General features: G+C 48.8%; 1 long non-coding RNA gene across 1 annotated transcript; it reads left to right on the plus strand.

Annotated features, from left to right (window-relative positions):
• Positions 1–49: 49 nt before the first annotated feature.
• Positions 50–4,824, plus strand: LOC149357638 (uncharacterized). The gene is made up of 3 exons (XR_016289919.1): positions 50–620; positions 2,006–2,125; positions 4,810–4,824. It is a non-coding gene; the product is annotated as an uncharacterized LOC149357638 (long non-coding RNA).
• The last annotated feature ends 1,934 nt before the right edge of the window (positions 4,825–6,758 follow it).

Genomic DNA, 6,758 nt, shown 5'->3' on the forward strand with positions numbered 1-6,758 from the left:
TCACTACTTAGTAAGCTAGGTTAGGTGATGCTGGATGACTTGTTCTGTGAGCTTTCAGCCTCCTTTTGCCTTGAGAAGCTCCTCGTAACATCTTTGCATCATTCACTTTTAACTTAATGTGCACGATATATCGGTGTATGTCATAATTGCTTATTAGAGCATGCAGCCATTTTGCTGCTTGAGTGTCAGGGAAAATCAGGGCAATAAGAAACATGTTTAAATATTACTCTTCCTTGATTAACACTTGTCAGCCATCTGTAAAGGTGTCCCTTGGTTTCAATTTGCCAAGTAAATTGGAATTGGCAGTACATGATTGAATGTACATACACTAGTGCATGCATGCACATGTATGCTATGTCAGCTGCGCCATGCATATACATAATATTTGCTTCTGCAGGTCCACTTGGGTCATGACAGTTACACTGCACCGGCTACTTGGGAGAGGCTCTTGGCCTTGCCTGGGGACTCTGCCTTCTGCAAGCAGTTGGCCGTGAGCATCTGGGGAAGCGACGTGCTTTCCCAGAGGACATTGACGGGAACACTTTCTAACAATGCCCGTTCTAAAGGGGCAACAAAAGTGTTCCCGCCACTGTCCCCTGTAAAGGTGGCTGCAGTGTCAGGTGAGCTGAAAATTGTAATTCAGGTTTCACGTGTGACTACCCTTTGAATTTTATTGGTGCCACCAGAAGAGTGTAATTTGCAAAAATCGCAGACCTCCCTCTTTATCTCTTAGCACTCCACATCTTTTCAGAGTACTTCCTAAGCATTGTTCTTCCATTCTGAGCAGCAATAAAAAAAAGCCAGCACGTGCACCGTATAAACGTGCATAAGGGATGCACTTGTGTACAGGCCGAAGTAAACACTAAAAGAGAGTGTGTAAGGGCGCACACAGACTTTCCATGAACCACGTGGGAATAGCCTTCGAAATGCATGCGCTCAGGCACTTGCAGGTGCTGCCAACAGATGGCGCCCTAGGCCGCGGGTCATCATCAGTAACTTTTTCCTCTGCCACGAGCTCCCGCTCTCTGTATGAGCATCAGTATCTCCAACTTTTTGTTGCTGTCAAAGCCACAGAAGTTGTGGTAGTGTGGCAGTTTTATGTAGTTGTGTGTTTTGTGTGCTACCGCCGAGCATTGCAATTTTAGCAAGGTGGGCAAACACCTTAATAACTTACACAGCTGGGAATTCGCCCTTAAACGCAGCAAGCGTGTGACAAGCAGAAAATTCGATGTGGATGAGAAATCCATCCAGCGATGGTGCAACCAGAAGGGTGCGTTAAGGAACACAAGCTGCAAAAAAATGCGATTTCTGAGGCAAGCCCTGCAAATTCCCCCGAACTGCAAGGGCTGCTCTGCTATGTTATGGAAGTGAGGAACAGTACACGTTGACAACGGACTTGCTGTGTGACTTCCTGTGGGATGAGCATGCACCAGAGCACAGCCCCAGCTCTTATTCAGAAGACTCAAGGAGTGATGACTGAATGTAGAATAACTGTCACTCTTTCCCTGATTTGTGTGTTTTTGCTTAAAAAGAAAATTTTTTTGCACATTTCGAATATGGGCTGCAACCCGAAAATTGGCCCTCATATATGGAAAAAAAGTGCGACCCTTACACACGTTTATTCGATCTTTTTATTTCGTTTAGTGTTTCATTGCGGGATTGAATAGTCTGCAATTTTCCTATAAATCTAAGCATGCATTTAAGACCCATTGGAAAATTTCATTCACTGTCATGAGCTTGTATTGCTTGGTAAAGTTTTCTGCGCTGTAGTACGGAAGAAGTTTGATAAAGTTTTGAAATTGTGTTTTTTCTTAAATTTGGCTGTGAGTTTCACGCTGAGGTACAAGTAAAAGTGCATAAGAACGAGTTACCAAATTAGACGGCCAGTTTTATTCTATGTTGCCCAATGATTTTAATTTGAGCAATTTTTGGGGGGAGCAGAATTTTCTAGACTTGGGGTCCTAGAGGCCTAGCTTCCCTCAGGGTTTTTTTTTCTTTTTTGCAGATTCCTTCTGGTATTTCCTTAAGTTGAAGGGTTGCCCTCCTGAAGAATTTACGCGGCGGCACAAGAAGGTGGCTCGGTATTTGGCACAGAAATGCTCTGATCTGCGCCGCTCATAATTCAGTGAGTATTTTTTGCCCACAGCAAAGAATTCATTGCTAGTGCATGAAAGGTAAATGCATATACAGTTAGTTGCTCTCCCGTAAGTTCATTCGAGAGCTGCACATGATGCAAAACTGCAAGAAAACATTTACTTTACTCTTACTTGAGCCCTACTCACCTGCTGATTTGTAGATACCTCTTTAGTGGCTCTGTAAGAGCAGTAGCTGAAAGAGTGTGCAGCTGAATGGATAGCATTTAAAGGGACCCTGAAAAGCTCTTTGCCAAGGTTAGCAAAAGCCCACGAGATATCGGTATTCCATCACTTGTCGCCGCACCGCAAAAATTGTTAAGCGAACTCCATCAACACCGAAGATATCGCCGATTAAAAATGATGTTCCTCCTCTCCCCCACATACCACCCTCAACTCATACACGCGGGGCTCGCTCCGAAAAAAAAAAAAGAAAAGACGGGCCGATGCTCCGCCCATGCATACGTCAAGCAATGGCGCTCTGCTTGTTTACTTCCGGTAGTCGTAGACACATGTGCGAAAGTGAGTGCGATTCACTGCGGTGCGCTGTTGCGAACGGCGTCGCAACGTCCGATCGCATATCGTCGCCTGTGTGCAACTTGCTAGCTGTCAACGACGAGCCGCGCGCGGCAGACGCAACGACGGGAAGCGGGAGCCAAAGCGAGCGCGGAGAGCGGCAGCGTCGTGATGACGTACAGCGCGCTCCTCAGGGCGCTCGGGGCCGAGCCACGCCGGGCCGGCCTGCCAGCCTTGATGCCGGCCGCCGGCGAGTGAAAAACGCGTTAGCATTGTTTGTTCACGTTTATAGCAAGCCCTGGGATAGATGCATGTCAAAAATGCATCACTTCTGACGGTCGTTGGCCAATACGGAGCTCATTGCGGAGCTGATCGTAAAAGTGATGAATGCGATACTAGCAAATTTCATCCCATAGCCGCTTTGGTGCTGCTGCGGCGCTTCGCCTGCCGCCTGCTAGCTCCGTTGCTGAAGGCGTCGTGGAAATCGAATATATATTCTATTATGGGACGACTTCGCAGTAAAGCGATGTGAAGAGTAGGCATTTTGATATAGCGCAAGCGACTTCCGAAGCGCCGTCAGCCGCGACTTCGATGCGAAACCATTAGGCCTAGCGACGACTAGGGCAGCCTGGGACCAGCGCGCAGTTCGTCGTCCGGCGTTGCCGCAGTCGGTGTCGTTGCCGAAAGATCCACTTTTGAACAGACATGTTGTCGTTGCTCGAATCTAGGAAGCATCATCTCTGGTAGAATGGCTGTTTTGTATTTCCTTGTGCGAACGTCAAGTACTACGCCGAGCATGCCGGCCGGCCGACCGGCCTGGATCAGGTCTGCCGGCGTCATAAAAAATGAGCTAAAGAGTGTTCTTGACGTAAATAATAAACCCTAGGCCGAGAAATGTGAAAAATGTGTCATTTTTGAGGATCGCTGACCAATACTGAGCTGCTGGTAAAGGTAACAACTGTGATACGAGCAAATTTCTGGCCACAAACGCCTTGGAGCTGCCGCTGGCCTGACGTTGGGGTCCGGCTCGCCTGGCGCCCGCTCGCTTCGCGGCTGAAGGCGTCGCGGAAAGTGACCATACTATTACTTTACTGTGAGATGATGATGTTGACTGTAAAGCGATGTGTAGAGTAAGCCTTTTATTATAGCTCAGGCGACTTCCGAAGCGCCGGCCGCTCCGGCTTGACGCGAAACGAGCTATAGGCCTAGCGACGACCACGGCAGCCAGGCAGCAGCAGAGCTCGTCGCTCGGAGAGCCCGCGAGCGGTGCCGTTGCCGAAAGCTCCCAGCATAAGCAGGCATGCTTTGTAGCTGCTCGAGTATAGCTGGCAGTCTTTCTGATGACGATCGGTGCGGCACGCCGTCCAAGTTTTCGCACATGTGTCTCCTGATAGCTGCTCGAACGGCATGGATCCGGAGCTCGAAGCGCGGCTGCGTGCAGCCACCGCTGAGATGGGCTTCGAGCCTTTCAGTACACGCCATACCGAGACCCACAGGGCGACGACAGCAGCGATATATATAATTATAGTACACTATAGCAGCGACTCGTCTGCGCAGCTAGGAAATTCGCAAAGGCGGGCGCCAAGATTCGACGAGAACACATGCTTTTGTGAGCAGACGGATTTCCTTCTTTACCGGAAGTACCACTTTAATTTCAAGAAATGCGCTTGATTCTTACCTCTGTATACGTGTGTTTTTAAAAATAATAAGCAATCAATAAAATAGTATTTCAAGGAGCATCAGTGCTCAGTTCCAAATGAAATATTGCAAAAATTGCGCGTGACGTCAATGGGCAGAGCCAATGAGAAGGGTCGCCCAGTCTATGGCCAAGGCTGCCCAGTTTACGTCAAGTGGAAGGGGCGGGTAAAAACGCGCGGTGAGGTGTCGCCCTAATCGGCTGTGAGCGGCAAGTTTGAAAAATTGTTTGTAAATTATTGGTTCCACGCGCAGCTTTCTGAATCAGACTAGAATACTCGCAGAGACCACCTCTACAGTGTTGTTGCAATAAAATATGATTGAAGAAACCATTTCAGGGTCCCTTTAACGTGCATAAAGTAACTGTGTAATATACACGTGTCATTACCATGCCATTATTAGGTGTACCCTTTCACGGTGTACCCTTATTGCAGAGCTTAAGTGTCCCCTTAAATTTTTTTCCCAGGTTCGACCAGCCGAGAGTAGAAGCCACCAAGGCATCGTGGGATTTGTGCCATTAACAGAGTAGCCTGAAATATTTTGTGCAATAAAGTCAGCATTAAATTTGTTTTTGGCATGGCATTGCTTTGGGGTGCATGCATTGAGCTCACTGCTCTGCAGCTACCCATGCGTGTGCAGGCTTTGAGAACAATTCTGGAGTCCTGACGACACAACACAACAGGACAGAAGACACAACAGGACAGAAGACACAACAGCACAGAAGACACAACAGGACAGAAGGCACAACAGGACAGAAGGCACAACAGGACAGAAGACACAACAGGACAGGACACAACAGGACAGAAGACAGACAACATGCCAAAAACATGACAGGACAGGAGACAGAAACACAACAGAAATTTTCTGTTGTAATCCTGTAGTGTTTTTTGACTGGGAAGTGACTCTCGCTGTCAGGGGTTCGGTGATCGCGCAATTGATTGATTGATTACAAACATCTTTATTTCTTCAATGTTCTCAGAACATGTGGGTGGGCCGCCTAGTGCGGTAGTCCACTGGCTGCTGCTGCTGCGCTGGCCCTCCCCACATGACAGTAGACATGATATGATAAGTTATCACGTGGTTTGAGCGTTATCTTCTGCTCCACCAGCAAGAGAAAAATTTAAGCGGTCGTAATTGGCTATTGATCGTTGATTATCCCAAAACGTACCTATACACTATTAGAAATACATTCGGGAAGGACATAGTAGTTTAGGACGCTTATAATATTCAAAACACACACCGTGAAATAATCAAGCCTATTAACTTTTCCCTTCTGCTGAAAGGCGAAAAGTTCGGCTCTGAGTTCAACGTGTGAGATCCGTTCACTAGAAAAATGTCATCCTACTCCTTGCTGGGCCGCAAGCGGTAGGATGTTGACGTGCCACTGGTCGGTATCGGTCAGCTCTGTGGGTGGGCGTCCTGCCTTGGTACGGAACAAAGTGAGAAACGACTGCCCTACACCAGTACTCCGGAAGAGCCCCGTCTTCGCAAACCAGACCTGCTGTAGGAGAACTTGGAGTTGCTCAGCGCCCAAGTTGCACGAAGGACTTCTTGGCGACATCCAGTCCGGGTGTGCTGCCGCTCATTTTTTCTGCGCCTCCGCGTGCGCGACGACGCCTTTCGGCTGCGAGCAACTAGCACCGACGTTTGGAAAGCACGGCGGCCACAGCTCGCGAGCGCCATGTGGTTTTCCGCACTAGATCTCGCCCCCACAGCTCGCGGCGCATCATGGAGGAAGGAAAATGTCCTTTTTCCATGGTAACTCGGCGTTGAGCTAGTGCGCCGGCGGCGGCCGGGACAGGCGACTGGGAGAATGGAGTGAATAATTTCACTGCGACGAGTTTTCAGTGGGTGGTCGGCTCGACTAGATCGCCTTTATGGCTTTGGAAACAGCAGCACTGACAAAGGTCTACGCAGAGTCCTCCCCGTTAATCGGCGTGTCAGCGCGCGCTCATTTCTTTTTGCCTTCATATGCATTTTGTTTTCATATGTATTTTTTTGCAAAGGGCAAGCACTCCGCCGCTTCCCTCCAGCCCCGCGCGCTGCATAGCAGGAACTTTGGACAGTAAATAATTAGCACTGTTTGTGGACCTCGTAGGGCGCTGTTAGAGCAGCACCGTCGCGTGAAGTGTTTCGCCCGTGTCGCTTGCTTGGTCCTGCATACACAGAAAATTTTACGCGTCGCCCGGAAGTACACCCGCGACTGGCAAATCGGACTCCGCCGTGCACGCTTCTGGGGTTCTGATCTATGTGCTCCCCCCCGCCTCTGTCTTGGCCTCAAAACGCGGACCGACTTGGCCAGAGAAAATATTCAATTTGCTGTGCCCGTAAGGCAGCGCAGCAAAATTAAAGAAAAATGAACACTCTGCTACTTGGTAAAAGAGGGCTAACAACACTTGGAACGGGCTACGCGCA

This window comes from Amblyomma mixtum, chromosome 3 (genome assembly GCF_055824585.1).
Source record: "Amblyomma mixtum isolate Tamu chromosome 3, ASM5582458v1, whole genome shotgun sequence".
Classification (NCBI taxonomy): domain Eukaryota; kingdom Metazoa; phylum Arthropoda; class Arachnida; order Ixodida; family Ixodidae; genus Amblyomma; species Amblyomma mixtum.